Source organism: Mercenaria mercenaria, chromosome 4, assembly GCF_021730395.1.
Source record: "Mercenaria mercenaria strain notata chromosome 4, MADL_Memer_1, whole genome shotgun sequence".
In the NCBI taxonomy this organism is placed as follows: domain Eukaryota; kingdom Metazoa; phylum Mollusca; class Bivalvia; order Venerida; family Veneridae; genus Mercenaria; species Mercenaria mercenaria.
The window spans coordinates 99,194,776-99,210,754 of record NC_069364.1 but is presented as its reverse complement, the minus strand read 5'-3'; the positions used below and the strand labels follow the sequence as shown (position 1 = coordinate 99,210,754).

Here is a 15,979-nt window from a genome sequence, read left to right as displayed (position 1 = left end):
ATTGTACGAGAACAAACAATGGATCTTCCAAATAAAAACAAGAGCATTGCAATGCAGAGCAATATACACAAAGCAAAGTCATATATGACATTTGACCCCTAAGTGTGACCTTGACCTTGAAGCGAGTCATCCAAAACATGCGCTCTGCACGTCACCTCAGTGTGGTGAACATTCCTGCTAAGTTTCTTTGAATTCCTTCATGCAGTTCAAGAGTTACAGAGCGGACACAGCAAAGTCATATATAACATTTCACTCCTAAGTGTGACCTTGACCTTGAAGCTAGTCATCCGAAACCAGCGCTTTGCATATCGTCTCAGTATGGTGAACATATGTGCCAAGTTTCTTTGAAATCCTTCAAGCAGTTCCAGAGTTACAGAGCGGACATGAAACACACCCATATGACCTTTGACCCCTATGTCTGACCTTGACCTTGAAGCTAGTCATCCGAAACATGCGCTCTGCACGTCGTCTCCATGAGGTGAACATTTGTGTCAAGTTTTTTTGAAATCCTTCAAGGGGTTCAAGAGATATAGAGCGGACACGAAATTGCTAACGGACAGACGGACGGACACCGGCGTCATAACATACTATGTCCCTTTGGGCATATAACAACATCGAACTAGAAATTGCTTTTGTAAAAAAGCACATGTCTCCCCCAATGCAAAGACCTATAGGTAAGAAGTCAATAGGGGTCAGGAGCGAAAGTCAAAGAGACACTGATGGTTGGCTGCAACAGGGATCATCTACTTGGCATGTCCAGTCATCCTGCTAAATTTCAACACTCTTGGCCTAGTGGTTCTCAAGTCACTGTTCAGGCTCCTGTGACCTTGACCTTTGATCAAGTGAGCCCAAAATATATAGGGGTCATCTACTCTGCATGTCCAATCATCCTATTAAGTTTCAACATTCTAGGTCAAGTGGTTCTCAAGTTATTTTCCGGAAATGATTTTACATGACCAGGCCCCTGTGACCTTGACCTTTAACAGACTGACCCAAAAATCAATAGGGGTCATCTACTCTGCATGTTCAATCATCCTATGAAGTTTCAACATTCTGGATCAAGAGGTTCTAAAGTTATTGACCGGAAATGGTTATCAATGTTCAGGCCTCTGTGACCTTGACCTTTAACGGAGTGACCCCAAAAACAATAAGGGTCATTTACCCTGCAGGAACAATCATCCTATGAAGTTTCAACATTCTGGGTGGAGAGGTTCTCAAGTTATTGATCAGAAACAGTTTTCGCTGTTCAGGCCAGTGACCTTGACCTTTAACAGAGTGACCCCAAAATCGATAGGGGTCATCTACTCTGCATGACCAATCATCCAATGAAGTTTCAACATTCTGGGTCAAGTGGTACTCAAGTTATTGATCGGAAATGGTTTTCAATGTTCAGGCCCCTGTGACCTTGACCTTTGACAGAGTGACCCAAAAAACAATCAGGGTTGTCTACTCCAGCAGCCCTTCAACCGTATGAAGTTTGAAGGTTCTAGATCAAATGGTTCTCCAGTTACTGATCGGAAATGAAGTGTGACGTATGGACGGACAGGGCAAAAACAATATGTCTCCCCCAGAGGAGGGGAGACATAACTAGAGCTATCACTAAAGGTGATGAATGTACCCCCCGCATGCACTGACACAGTACATTGCAATTTGATGCACACAAGACTGCATAATTATGTGGACTGTATGTATACAGTATAGTAACAAAAAGCAAAGTCCCATAACTATGCAGAATATTTATCTAAAAGAATGTAACATGCAGCATGCACAACTAGGGTTGGTACTGATCACTTGTGTGAAGTTTCATTAAATTGTGTGTAAGGATTTGGTAGATTAGGCATGCACAAGATTGCATATGCAGACTGTATGTACATAGTATGTTAACAAGAAACAAAGTCCCATAACTCTGCAATTTTTGTCGCTGAAAGAACCTAACATGCCCCATGCACAACTACTGTTGTTACTGATCACTTGTGTGAAGTTTCATTAAATTGTGTCAAGGGGATGAGGAGAGATGGTGCACACAAGATTGCGTCTACGGACAGACAGACCGACGGACAGACAGACAGACAACCTGAAACCAGTATACCCCCCTCCCCGCTTACAACTTTGTTGTCGGGGGGTACAATAACTTACTTCTAGTGAGGAGTAAAATTGCAATGGGACTGAGGAGCTCTGGACTAGTACTTGCATACACATGTTTTGTAATGCTGATATCTAACCCCCTGACTCCATCATCTTTCATCTGAAAGTATCAAGATTAATCCATTCAATTTATCGGTTTCACTCTCAAACTGTAACTTTTCTTGTACAACACTGTTTAAGTAAATTGAAGGATCTATAAAGAAGCCTACAGCAGTAATTACGTTAAGTCTATAAAATAACTATGAGGTCTTGAACTGTAAACTAGAACTGTATCCATAGGACATGGATGCCCCCACATACTCAATTATGTGTCATTCTCTATATAGCAAAAACTATCAAATTAACTGCCAAAACTGCAGTAAAAATATTAATAGAAAAAATTCCTTCCTTTTTTGTTATCTGTACATCAAACTTGTTCATCTGTGAAAGTTTGGAGCAAATCAGGGGGATAGTGTGGGATGAGTTGGACACACAAGTTTTTTCTCTATATTCTATTTAGCAAAACTATTAAAGGGCCAAATAGTCACAGAAATAATTCCTTCCTTTATGGTCATCTGCACATCTAGGTTGTTCATCTGCGAATGTTTGTGGTTGTTTAAGACAAGAAGATTTTTAGGGTTTTTTTCCTATACAAGTCTATGTAAAACCTGGGACCCATGGGGCGGGGCCTCTTTTCATCCCAGGGGCATAATATGGAAAATCTTGTTAGGGGACCAGAAGATTATGTCACATACCAAATATCAAAGCCCTAGGCCCTGTGGTTTTTGACAAGAAGATTTTCAAAGTTTTTCCTATATAAGTCTATGTAAACCATGTGACCCCCAAGGTAGGGCCATATTTGACCCTTGGGGGATAATTTAAACAATCTTGGTAGAGGACAACTAGGTGATGCTACACACCAAATATCAAAGCCCTAGGACCTGTGGTTCTGGACAGGAAGATTTTCAAAGTTTTTCCTATATAAGTCTATGTAAACCATGTGACCCCCAAGGTAGGGCCATATTTGACCTAGGGGAATAATTTAAACAATCTTGGTAGAGGTGATGCTACACACCAAATATCAAAGCCCTAGGACCTGTGGTTTTGGACAGGAAGATTTTCAAAGTTTTCTCTATATAAGTCTATGTAAACCATGTGACCCCCAGGGTGGGACCATATTTGACCCTAGGGAGATAATTTGAACAATTTTGGTAGAGAACCACTAGGTGATGCTAAATACCAAATATAAAAGCCCTTGATCATGCCTGTAAAGTTTGGTATAATTCTGTCCAGTGGTTTTCAAGAAGATTTTTTTTAGAAAATGTTGACGGACGAACAATGAACAACACACGACACTAGACACATGACGAACACTGAGCGGTCAAAAATCTCACCATGAGCCTTTTGCTCAGGTGAGCTAACAATCCCATTACAATAGCATGCATTCAATTTATAGATGCAGTATTTGACAAAGGTTTGAAACTATCTGGAAATCTTCGATACTTGGCATCCATAAATTATTCCATTATCTTAAGGATTTAAAATCAGTTTTTATTTGTTTAAAGATAAGTGAGCTATCACGAAAGGGGATTAATACCCCAAGATGCTGCTTCAATATACGGGCAGTACAATGTTTTGACCTTGACCTTTGACCTGCTGACCTGGATTATGCAGCATGCATGTTGTATTGATAAGATTAACAACTGATGCTAGTTTTATGTATGAAAATCCTTCCAGTGAATATATGAAGTGGAAAAAAAGAGCTGTCGGAGGACAGCAACGCTCGACTATTCAACAGCCTTGCCGATTGAATGAATAAGGAAGTTGAAAAAGGGGCATAATTTAGTAAAAAAGCAAACTAGGGTTATGGAACCTGCATAGTGCTTATCAGCTCATGACAGTGGATAAGTGTGTGAAGTTTCAATCCATTCCCATAAGTGGGTACTGAGATACCAGCTTACATATAAGAATTTAACCAAAAACTCCTAAGTTGAAAAAGGGGCATAATTTTGTAAAATGCGAAGTTGAGTTATTAACCCTTTGCACTGCAGGTCATATCATGACAGTGAACAAGTGTGTGAAGTTTCACTCCTTTCCCGTTAGTGGATACTGAGATACCAGCTTACATACAAAAACTTAACCAAAAATTTCTATGTTGAAAAAGGGGCATAATTTTGTAAAAAAGCAAAATAGAGTTATGGGACCTACTTTGTGCATGTCAGATCATGTCATTAAACAAGTGTGTGAAGTTTCAATCTATTCCCATTAGTGAGTACTGAGATACCAGCTTACATACAAAACCTTAACCAAAAATTTCTAAGTCGAAAAAGGGGCATAATTTTGTAAAAAAGCAAAATAGAGTTATGGAACCTGTGCAATGTAAGTCAGTTTATCACAGTTAATAAGTGTGTGAAGTTTCAATCCATTCCCATTAGTGAGTACTGAGATACCAGCTTACATACAAAACCTTAACCAAAAATTTCTAAGTCGAAAAAGGGGCATAATTTTGTAAAAAAGCAAAATAGAGTTATGGAACCTGTGCAATGTAAGTCAGTTTATCACAGTGAATAAGTGTGTGAAGTTTCAATCCATTCCCACAAGTGGTTGCTGAGATACCACGGACGCCGACGCATGGGCGAGTCCAATAGCTCTACCATTCTATGTATAGTCGAGCTAAAAATTAAGATATTTGATCTTTTAACCTCTAAATATGACCTTGACCTTAGACCTAGTGATCTGGGGTGTGCACTCTTTGTCTGGATGAGGCTAAAACTAGACCCTAAGTTTATGAACATTTTATCAGCTGTTAAGAAGATAGAGAGTGGACCAATGGATGGATGGTAGTATAATAATGCTTTTTACCTCTTGTCATGAGGAAAGCACCTACAGAAGGACTTTAGAAGACAGTATCAGTACCTTTAAAGTCCTTTACAAGCAAAACAGGCGGTACAACATCCTCTACAAGTAGGTAATTGAAGACCTATCCCTTGATAAACTGTCTCCCAGTTACCATGACTACACTAAGCTGGGTCTTGGTTAAACTGTCTGTTGGTTACCTTGAAAACCCAATAAGACAAATGCATACAGTATAATAAACAAAGCTATATATCATCTAAATTTGTTATCATCATCTTAACTAGATGTGTGTCAATGGGACACAGGTGCCCCAACTCCTATCACTGTGCATGGTTTCATGACTATGTGAAAATATTTTCAAGATACAGAGATGGACAAGTGGGGGGAGGGGGGCATGTATTAGGCACATAAAATACAATTTTAGCAGCTAAAAAAATCTATACTGTGTTTTATGCAGATTTTCAACAAAGCAATTCAGTTATATATAATGGCAATCAGTGAAAGACTCTTAATACCTTTGTTTATAATGTGGCTGCCACAGTTATGAACGTAACAGATATAAATTTCTTGGTAACACCAATTTTTAGTAATCATTTTCACTAATATTTGTCAAAAGTTTGATTACTGATTAATATAGAACTTTTTTTTAAAACCCTTTTTATTACCTCCCCTTATGGCTCAGACTTCTTGAGTCTATTAACAGGAATAAAAGAAGACTTGGTGTTTTTCTAACCATGTGATTCTCTTTGGACAGCTGTTTCACTTGTTTTAACCCTTAGCCTGCTGGTGGCAATCGATTCTGCCTTTGCGACCAGTGCAGACCAAGATCAGCCTGCACATCCGTGCAGTCTGATCATGGTCTGCACTGTTCGCTATTCAGTCAGTATCTTTTTGGTAAGTACCCCTTTTAACAGTTAATGGTACTGTCCAAATTGAAAGATGGACAAGTTCATTATAGAAATTTAGCATGGTAAGGGTTAAACATAACATTTAAAGCATTATGGAACTTTAAACCTATCTAGTGTTCCTGGATTCCTTGTGAAAGTAACTCACAACTTCCCTACATGGTCCAACAAATCAGTTAACAGTATTCTTCATGAATTTTGACTCTGTTGTGAAACACTAAAAATTACTTACAATATCAAAATCAGTTTTCATTTATATAATTATATATGTCTATGTATAAATCAGAAGAGAAAAGTCAACTTGCATCCCAACGTCGACTATTTTTGCAGTGGGCCACTTAACAGTAGATAAAGCCACTTTAAGCTGTCATATGCAATCTGAAATGTACAGAATTGCGTCAGCAGTTGGAACGGTAACTTTCCAAAGTGTAGGAATTCAAGTTATGCTGAACATAGCATATATTATAAACCGTGGTATCTGACATGTTTAACAAGAGCTGCTCATAGACAGTCAATGTTGGACTACTTGAATTGTTGTCCCAGACCTTTAATGTTAAAAATCTATAGTTTCAATCCAGTATCTGCATTAGTTTTGGAGACAGTAACTTGCATGCAAAACTTTAATCAGGATTTTCTAAGTCCAAAAGGGGGCATTATTTGGCCAAAACACGTCTTTGATAGTAAATAACTATTTTAAGTTTCAAGTCAAAAGCTATGATAGTAACAGAGATATCTGACTTTATCTAAAACTTTAACCGAAACATTCTAAGTTAAAAAGGGGCATTACTCTGTCAAAATTCAAATCAGAGTTATGGGGATTGTTTCTCCTGGTGTAGACTTTGAAAGTAAATAATATTTCAAGTTTAAAGTCAATAGTTTCGATAGTAACAGAGATATCTGACTTCATCAAAAACTTTAACCAACGGCAAAGGCGACGCCAGGGCAAGTGAATTAGCTCTCGTTTTTCTTCGCATTGCTTCCTAACATGAAGAATTTAACGTACTGAGCTCAAACCCCATTGGTGAGAGGCAAGTGGTTTGATGTCAGTGACCTTAACCACTTGGCTACGGCGAAAAGACAACAAGGGAATTGCGGCAGCAAAACTGACAGAGGCTGGAGCCCCAACTGCCTTAACAGTTACTACGGTCATAACAGTTTCAATGTTTCTTAGGTACTGGAAAGGGTGTGTAGTAAATTCGTTCCTATTCATTTTTGTTACCATAATAAACTGTAACGTGTCGAATCGATTTTGTTACATGTCTAACTATCTTACTGTAAAACCTGTTTAGTATTCAAGAATGTCATCAAATGCAATTGGGCATGTAGACCGTAAGCTAGATTTCACATTTAAAAAGTGTGCCAAGTTTGGATAATGCCATTTCGGATAAAATCAAGCTGTTGAATATTTTACAGCCTAGCTTTTCCTTTTCATAACTAATTTAGCCAGAACCATAAATTTATTTAAGTGACCAGTACATGTAAACTGTATAATTAAGTGGATAGGGGCAGTGAAAATATTTGCCTTTTCGAAATTGTTGTTGTTGTTGGATTTAAAGTCGTACCGACACATGATAGGTCATATGGCGACTTTCCAGCTTTAACGGTGGAGGAAGACCCCAGGTGCCCCTCCGTGCATTATTTCATCAAGAGCGGGCACCTGGGTAGAACCACCGACCTTCCGTAAGCCAGCTGGATGGCTTCCTCACATGAAGAATTCAACGCCCCGAGTGAGGCTCGAACCCACATCGATGAGGGGCATTTTCGAAATTAATGATTTCAATATATATACATGTATGTTTTATAGACAAAGAATCCAGTTTGTCCGGAAATTATATTATTTTTATTCAATTCTCAAAAACTGATATGCGTTTTTGTTTGAATGTTTAAATTACAGTGGCACTTGCCTCCTCATTTGAAAATGAAGCCTATGGTGAAAATTTTGTTTGTTTGTTTTTGTTTTGGGTGTAATGCCGTTTTTCAACAGTATTTCAGTCATGTAACGGCGGACAGTTAACCTAACCAGTGTTCCTGGATTCTGTACCAGTACAAACCTGTTCTCTGCAAGTAACTGCCAACTTCCCCACATGAATCAGAGGTGGAGGACTAATGATTTCAGATACAATGTCGTTTATCAAATAGTCACAAAGAACATACACCCCGCCCGAGGATCAAACTCGCGACCCCACGATCTGTAGACCAACGCTCTACCTACTGAGCTAAGCAGGCGGGCTTATGGTGAAAACAGGAACAAACTTTTTACACACCCTTTATAACAGTGTTACTTGTATTTGTTCAAACTGGTTATATTATAGTGTAATGAAGTTAAATTCATTCTGAAGAAAACTTTTTTCAACAATCGTCTTTTATCAATGTCATCCCTAAACTTTTGAGAGTAGTGAATTTTTACCTTAGATTTATAATGTCTAAATTTAAGTCTGAGCATTATTTACAATTACTAGTGTGCAAAGTTTCAAAGCTGTAGCTCTTATAGTTTTTGAGAAAAGGTGGACCTAAACAAAAACGGTAACCAAGAAACTCGAATTTTCTAAGTAGACAAAGGGTGAGTAGGATAGCTCTTCTTATTCTTTGAATAGTCAAGCTAAAAACTAGTTCCATACTTCTTGATTGTGATAATGTAAGCGTTGATGACTTAGCTACTGTTTAGTATTTAGGCTTCTCGTAACAAGAGCTGTCTGTTGACAGCGCGCTCGACTATTCGAAGAATTAATGGAAGTATGGGGTCAAAATATTACCAGAGATTTTCACAAGAAAGAAGAAAAATAGATAAGGCAAACAATTACCTGTATTTATGGATTTGGATAAGTCTTTCACTATATGAGTGACCGTGATGGTAGGCAAGTGTTCAAAGTTTCAAAGCCATGTATGAAAGAGTTTAGACAAAATATGGAATGTTATGCAAAACTTAACTAATTTCTATGTTCAACAAGGCAGTCTGAAAGACAGCTAAATCCCCCATTACTGTTATGGTGATAGGGTAAACCTTTGACCTTGAGCAGTGACCTTGACCTTGAACTGACATGGCCGACTCCTGCATATTGTCTTGATGAGGTGATCATTTGACCCAAGTTTCATGAAAATCCTTCAAGCGGTTTATGAGATATGGAGCGGACATAAAAGTGTTACGGACGGACAGACAGATGGATGGATGGAGACCATTCCTCCCAGTTACTCAAAATATGGACTGGTATAAAACATTTAACTGATTTCCATGTCCAAAAAGGGCCATAATAAAGCCAAAATAGTTGACAGAGTTATGTACTCTTGCCTACAGATGGAGATTATGATGATAAATAAGTGTTCACAGTTTCAAAGTCACATGTCAGATAGTTTTGACAAAACGTTGACTTGTATAACAAGAGTGCCATGAAGGCCCTGTATTCCTCACCTGACCTATTGACCTAAAGATCATCAAGATTAACATTCTGACCAAGTTTCACGAAGATACAGTCATAAATATGGCCTCTAGACTGTTAACAAGCTTTTCCTTTGATTTGACCCGGAGACCTAGATTTTGACCCCGCATGACCCAGATTTGAACTTGACCTAAAGATCATCAAGATTAACATTTGGACCAAGTTTCATAAAGATACAGTCATAAATGTGGCCTCTAGAGTATTAACAAGCTTTTCCTTTGATTTGACCTACTGACCTAGTTTTTTACCCCAACTGACCTAGATTTGAACATGAACTATAGATCATCAAGATTAACATTCGGACTTAGATTCATTAAGATATGGTCATACATGTGGCCTCTACAGTGTTAATTAGCTTTTCCTTTGATTTGACCTGGTGACCTAGCTTTTAACCCTACATGACCCAAATTCAAAATGGACCTTGAGACTATCAAGATTAACATTTTGACCAAGTTTCATTAAGATATGGTCATAAATGTGGCCTCTACAGTGTTAACTAGCTTTTCCTTTGATTTGACCTGGTGACCTAGTTTTTTACCTCACATGACCCAGATTCGAACTTGATCTAAAAATCATCAAGATTAACATTCTGACCAAGTTTCATGAAGATACAGTCATAAATGTGGCCTCTTACTGCAAACAAGCTTTTCCTTTGATTTGACCCGGTGACCTAGATTTTTGACCCCGCATAACCCAGATTCAAACTGGACCTAAAGACAATCCAGATTAACATTCTGACCAAGTTTCATGAAGATACAGTCATAAATGTGGCCTCTAGAGTGTTAACAAGCTTTTCCTTTGATCTGACCTAGTGACCTAGTTCTATTCCCCACCTGACCTAGATTTGAACATGAACTATAGATCATCAAGATTAACATTCGGACTTAGTTTCATTAAGGTATTGGACCCGTAATAGAGTACCTCCTTTTTGAGTATTCAATTCCTTCTACTTTGACAGCAATATTCAGGGGGCGTAGGTTCAAGCCCCACTGGGACCAAATTTTGTTTTCCGTATTTCCTTTTTTTCTAGTAAGTTTTTACTTCTTTCAAGACTTATTATGGATGTATTGTACAAAAGTGGAAAATTTTCATGTTATAAGTGATTTCTTGCTGTTCAAAGTGAATTTACCTCTGAATCAGGAGGGGTAGAGTTAGACATAAAAATACTGAGTTACATGTGGTAAAAGTTCTCTATTTTGCCTTCATTCTTTAGATTACATATTGTGGAAGAAATGTAGGTAGGTTTTACTTCTGCCCCAAGGTTATTTTTGAATGAAGTGAGCAAAATTCAAAACAGACCTACAGGATTTGACCTTATTTTTTCAATGTTGGAGTAAGAATTCTGTCTCATTAAATCTGTTTACTTGAGGCACTCTAGAAAAAAAATGAAATTTACAGTTTTATTTTGTGTTTTATAATTGTTTAACAATAGTTTGATGTTTCTTTTATCAAAACTAATGCTGTAATGAATTCTCTGCAAATGTTTTAGACAGCGGCCATCACACTGAAATTTGTCTCTACTTGAGCTTGAGGAAATTCCATAAATTATACAAAATTTACAAAAAAACGGCACGGTAAAAGTTGTTTAAAATTTGGAACACAGTGCGAAACATAGTCAACTTTAAGAATATACCAAGCAAATGCCATTTTTAAACATTACTATTAGGGGTCCAATACCTTAAGATAAGGTCATACATGTGGCCTGTACAGTGTTAACTACCTTTTCCTTTGATTTGACCTGGTGACCTAGTTTTTGATCCCACATGACCCAGATTCAAATTGGACCTTGAGATCATCAAGATTAACATTCTGACCAAGTTTCACGAAGATACAGTCATAAATGTGGCCTCTACAGTGTTAACAAGCTTTTCTTTTGATTTGACCTGGTGACCTAGTTTTTGGCCCAAGATGACCCAATATCATATTCCTTCAAGATTTTATTAGGGGTAACATTCTGACCAAGTTTCATTAAGATTGGGCCAAAATTGTGACCTCTAGAGTGTTAACAAGCTTTTCATTTGATTTGACCCTGTGACCTAGTTTTTGACCCCAGATGACCCAATATCAAAATCATCCAAGATTTAATTGAGCGTAACATTCTGACCAAGTTTCATTAAGATTGGGCCAAAATTGTGACCTCTAGAGTGTTAACAGTCGAAGTGTTTACAACGACGGACGGATGGACGGACACAGGGCAATCACAAAAGCTCACCTTTGAGCACTTCGTGCTCAGGTGAACTAAAAACTGAAAAGGGCCAAAAAGGGCCATAATTCAGCCAAAATAGTTGACAGAGTTATGTACTCTTGCATACATACTTGCATAGTTTTGACAAAACATGGGCTTTCAACTATTTGCTTGTATTTTGCTGTGCATGTTTCAATTCACTATTTCTTTTCAATTTGCTAAATATCAAACCTTGTACTTCAGAGTTTTCACCAGCCTAGCTATATTTTCACTTCAAGTGTCTATCATGGGTGTCCATACACCTTATGTCAAATTTTTCTTTAAGGTGTTCTATAACAAGTATTCTTTCAATTTTTACTTTAGGTGTCCATGAAATCTAGATTTCAATCACCCTCACAAACATTTTCCATAACTGAATGATGTCTGCACAGCTGCTGGTAATTCAATATTATGTAACTGTTATGTACCTGAAAAATACCTGTGACTTGACTGCAATCTGTACACTGTAATTTGTAAACTGTAATCTGTACGTTGCAATCTGTGTCTTTACTTTTCTTGACTGTCAGAACTTTGTATTTTAGTACCTGTGTTGCATCAAAAAATGCTGTTAGCTATCCTAACATAAACAAGAGCGCCGCCAAGCAGGGCAATATACGCCCGAAGGCTTACATCATAGGATTGGAGCAAAATTTTAAGAACTTGACTGTTGTAGCCCCAAAGGACTGGAACAACAAAAGGAAAACTTCAAAAAACAAATCTAATTCCACAAAAAAAAAATCAAAGTCTACAAAAAAAATCCTTATCAGGTATAGGTATGTAAAAATACACCTTAAAATTGGAGGTACAATCCATGTTGTACCACAGAAAAGTGGTCTCGGTTTTTCCCTACGGCCAATAGTAAAAAAGTTTCAAAATAAGCTATTTATAGTAACATAAAAGGGAAGTAATTCAAAAAAAAAATTATTGTAAGTACAAAAAAGAGATCTGCCAATTAAAACAAGACCACTGCAATGCAGAGCAATATACACAAAGCAAAGTCATATATGACCTTTGACCCTTAAGTGTGACCTTGACCTTGAAGCGAGTCATCCGGAACATGCGCTCTGCACATCGTTACAATGTGGTGAACATTTCTGCCAAGTTTCTTTGAAATCCTTCCAGCAGTTCAAGAGTTACAGAGAGGACAAGAAACAAACTGATATGACTTTTGACCCCTAAGTGTGACCTTGACCTTCAAGCAAGTCATTCGGAACATGCGCTCTGCACGTCGTCTTGGTGTGGTGAACATTTGTGTCAAGTTTCTTTGAAATCCTTCAAGGGGTTCAAGAGTTACAGAGCGGACACGAAATTGCTAACGGACAGACGGACACCAGCGTATAAAAATTGACTGATACACAAGTACCAATACTCCTGAACTGGTATTTATTTTATCTATATATAGAAGATCATGTACTTTACAGGCTATAGGCTATATATGGACTGAACGACAAGAACTTTGCCATAAACAAAAATTTAGAACCATTGACACTTCATCAGCTACTGGCAATACACTCTACACTACTGGCAATACACTCTACACTACTATATTTACTACAAGAGCAGGTCTGTCTTACTAATCCTTAGAACTGATGAAGACTGGAATGCATATACTGCATGCTAATATGTTACCTTTATTACATTTTCTTTTTTGTTACAAGGTTAATGTCTAATTTCAGAGGTTGTAAATAATTGGAAAGAAAAAATAATGAATCATGCAACTGAATCAATCTGTACACCAGAACATCATAAAATGTGCAGTGAAATTTCTCACTTTTATAACAGCACTCTTTAATAACAAGAGGGTCATGATGATCAATCACCTAAGAAATTTGAGCTTAAAGACCCACGACCTAATGACCTACTTTTTTCTCACAACTTCATCTGCAAACTTCAGTCATTCTCTTTTCAGCATATTTTTAAGAATATAGATGATTAACTGTCTTACATTGTAGAAACAAAATGTGATTGAAATTTAACTAAAAACACTGAATTATGTAAATTAATTCAATAGAATGTTAAGACATTAAACACATTGTCTTGGCCTAATATACGTCACTGTCAATTTGAAACTAAATTCTTGTATATTTCATATTTTTCATGCAAATCATATATTATAATTACCATCATGGAAATACAAAAGAACAGTTATTTTGTGGTGCCTCTTTAATGTTTCAAATGTGAAACTGATGCTAAAATATAAGAAAGTAGGTCACATTCATGGTCACTGGAAGTCAATGGTAAGATCAGTGTGCTAAACCATATATGTCATCCCAATTTCAAGGCTGTATCTTAATTAAACAAGAAAGTAGGTCAGTAGGTCAAGGCCACAGTCAAGTGGCCCCCTAATTACTTGGGGTCATCAGGTAATTATAATTAAACAGTCTAGGAAATATGATCAGATTATTTTTAAAATATTTTTTTCCTATATAACTCACATACAAATGACCTTCGAGGTGGGGCCTCTTTTCACCCCAGGGGCATAATTTGAATAGTCTTGTTAGGGAACCCCTAGGCAATGCTACATACCAAATTTCAAAGGCCTAGGCCTTGAACTTTCAGACAGAATATTTTTAAAGTTATTTTCCAGGATGTCTATGTAAAACTTGGGACCCCCAGCTCAGGGCCTCTTCTCATCCCAGGGGCATAATTTTAACAATTCTGATAGAGGACCAATAGGCAATGCAACATACCAAATATCAACTACAGTTGTCACAAGAGTGACGAATTATACCCCCACAATATGGCCTTGTCACAGAAAGCCAATGTCAAGGCCAATCTTGCTTGACCTTTGACCTACTGATCACAAAATCAATAGAGGTCATCTGGTAGTCATGATCAACCTCCATATGAAGTTTCATGATCCTCCGCCCAAGCGTTCTCAAATTATTGTCCATAAAAGGTTTAAATGACCTTTGACCTTTGGAACTCATCAATACGGGTCATCTGCTTGACATGACCAACTTCCAGATTAAGTTTCCTGATCCTAGTCCCAAGCATTCTCTATTGTCCGAAAACTGTTTAAATGTTCCGGGTCACCGTGACCTTGACCTGTGACCTACTGACCTCAAGGTAGAACTTGACCTGTATTTCATGATGTTACACCTGTGTACCAAAATTTATGATCTTAGGCCGAAGCGGTCTCAAGTTATCACCCGGAAACCATTTAACTGTTCCGAGTCACTGTGACCTTGACCTTTGACCTACAGACCTCAAAGTCAAACTTGACCTGCATTTCATGATGATACAACTGTGTACCAAAATTTATGATCCTAGGCCCAAGCGTTTTCAAGTTATCATCCAGAAACCATTTAATTGTTCCGAGTCACTGTGACCTTGACCTTTGACCTACAGACCAAAAAGTCGGATTTGACCTGCATTTCATGTTACACCTGTGTACCAAAATTTATGATCCTAGGCCCAAGCACTCTCAATTTATCATCCAGAAACTGTTTAACTGTTCAGGGTCATTGTGACCTTGACCTTTGACCTACTGACCCCAAATTCAAACTTGACCTGTATTTTCTGATGTTACACCTGTGTACCAAAAATTATTTAAATTGGTCAAGCTTTTCATGAGTTATCATCCGGAAACCATGCAAAAACAACGGACCGAACTACCGCCAAGCTCACTCCTATATACCCCCCCAAACTTTGTTTTGTGGGGGTATAAAAACCTTGGCCTTTCTGTTTCAGGCAAGAAGATTTTTAAAGTTTTTTTCTCTCTATATAAGTCTATGTAAAACTTGGGACCCCTGGGGTGGTGCCTCTTTTCACCTAAATGACATAATTTGAACAATTCTGGTAGAGGACCACCAGACAATGCAAATAGGAAATATCAAAAGCCTAGGCATTGCAGTTTCAGACAAGAAGATTTTTAAAGCTTTTTCCTTTAAAAGTTTATGTAAAACTTTAAGGTTCCCCGAACGTTTGGCTCAGCTGATAAACTAATCTGAAATCACTGATACAAGAGTTGTAACTTGTAGAACTGTCACTCTGCTTCTATGAAAAGCACCAATCTAGAATCAGTGATTTCTAGTACGAGTGGTTGAGCATGTCAATTCATTATCTAAAACAAAATGTACTGAAAGTCCTTTTATTGTTGAAGAAAAATATTAACACTCACCGAGTATCACTTGTATATCTCTGGGGGCTCCATTTATAATGTCATTTGTAATCTTGGTATTTGTGCCAGGTAGACAGCTAAACTTCAAGTCTGAAATAACATCAAACATGTCCTAGATCACATTTGATACCATAGCAATAAAATACAAGAAATATCAGTAAAACCAATGGATGCTCCCCGAAATTTGCATGAAGATAATATGTGCATCTCCTCTTGTTAGTAAAGCTGCCTATTAAATTCCAACTAGTTGTTCCTGAGAAATTGTAACTCTGGACAAGAATTGTACTATAGTATACTATTATTAACAAGAGTG

At 37.6% G+C, this 15,979-nt stretch overlaps 1 long non-coding RNA gene across 2 annotated transcripts in view; it reads right to left on the bottom strand.

Moving 5' to 3' along the window:
* The window catches only part of LOC128556549 (uncharacterized), a 28,460-nt gene extending 12,689 nt beyond the window's left edge, over window positions 1–15,771 (bottom strand). For both annotated transcript variants that reach the window (XR_008370780.1, XR_008370781.1), the window contains exons 1-4: window positions 15,667–15,771; window positions 11,972–12,088; window positions 5,041–5,180; window positions 2,137–2,245 (exon numbers count right to left, since the gene is read on the bottom strand). This is a non-coding gene — a long non-coding RNA (uncharacterized LOC128556549). The remainder of the gene's footprint in view (window positions 1–2,136; window positions 2,246–5,040; window positions 5,181–11,971; window positions 12,089–15,666) is intronic.
* Window positions 15,772–15,979: the final 208 nt, after the last annotated feature.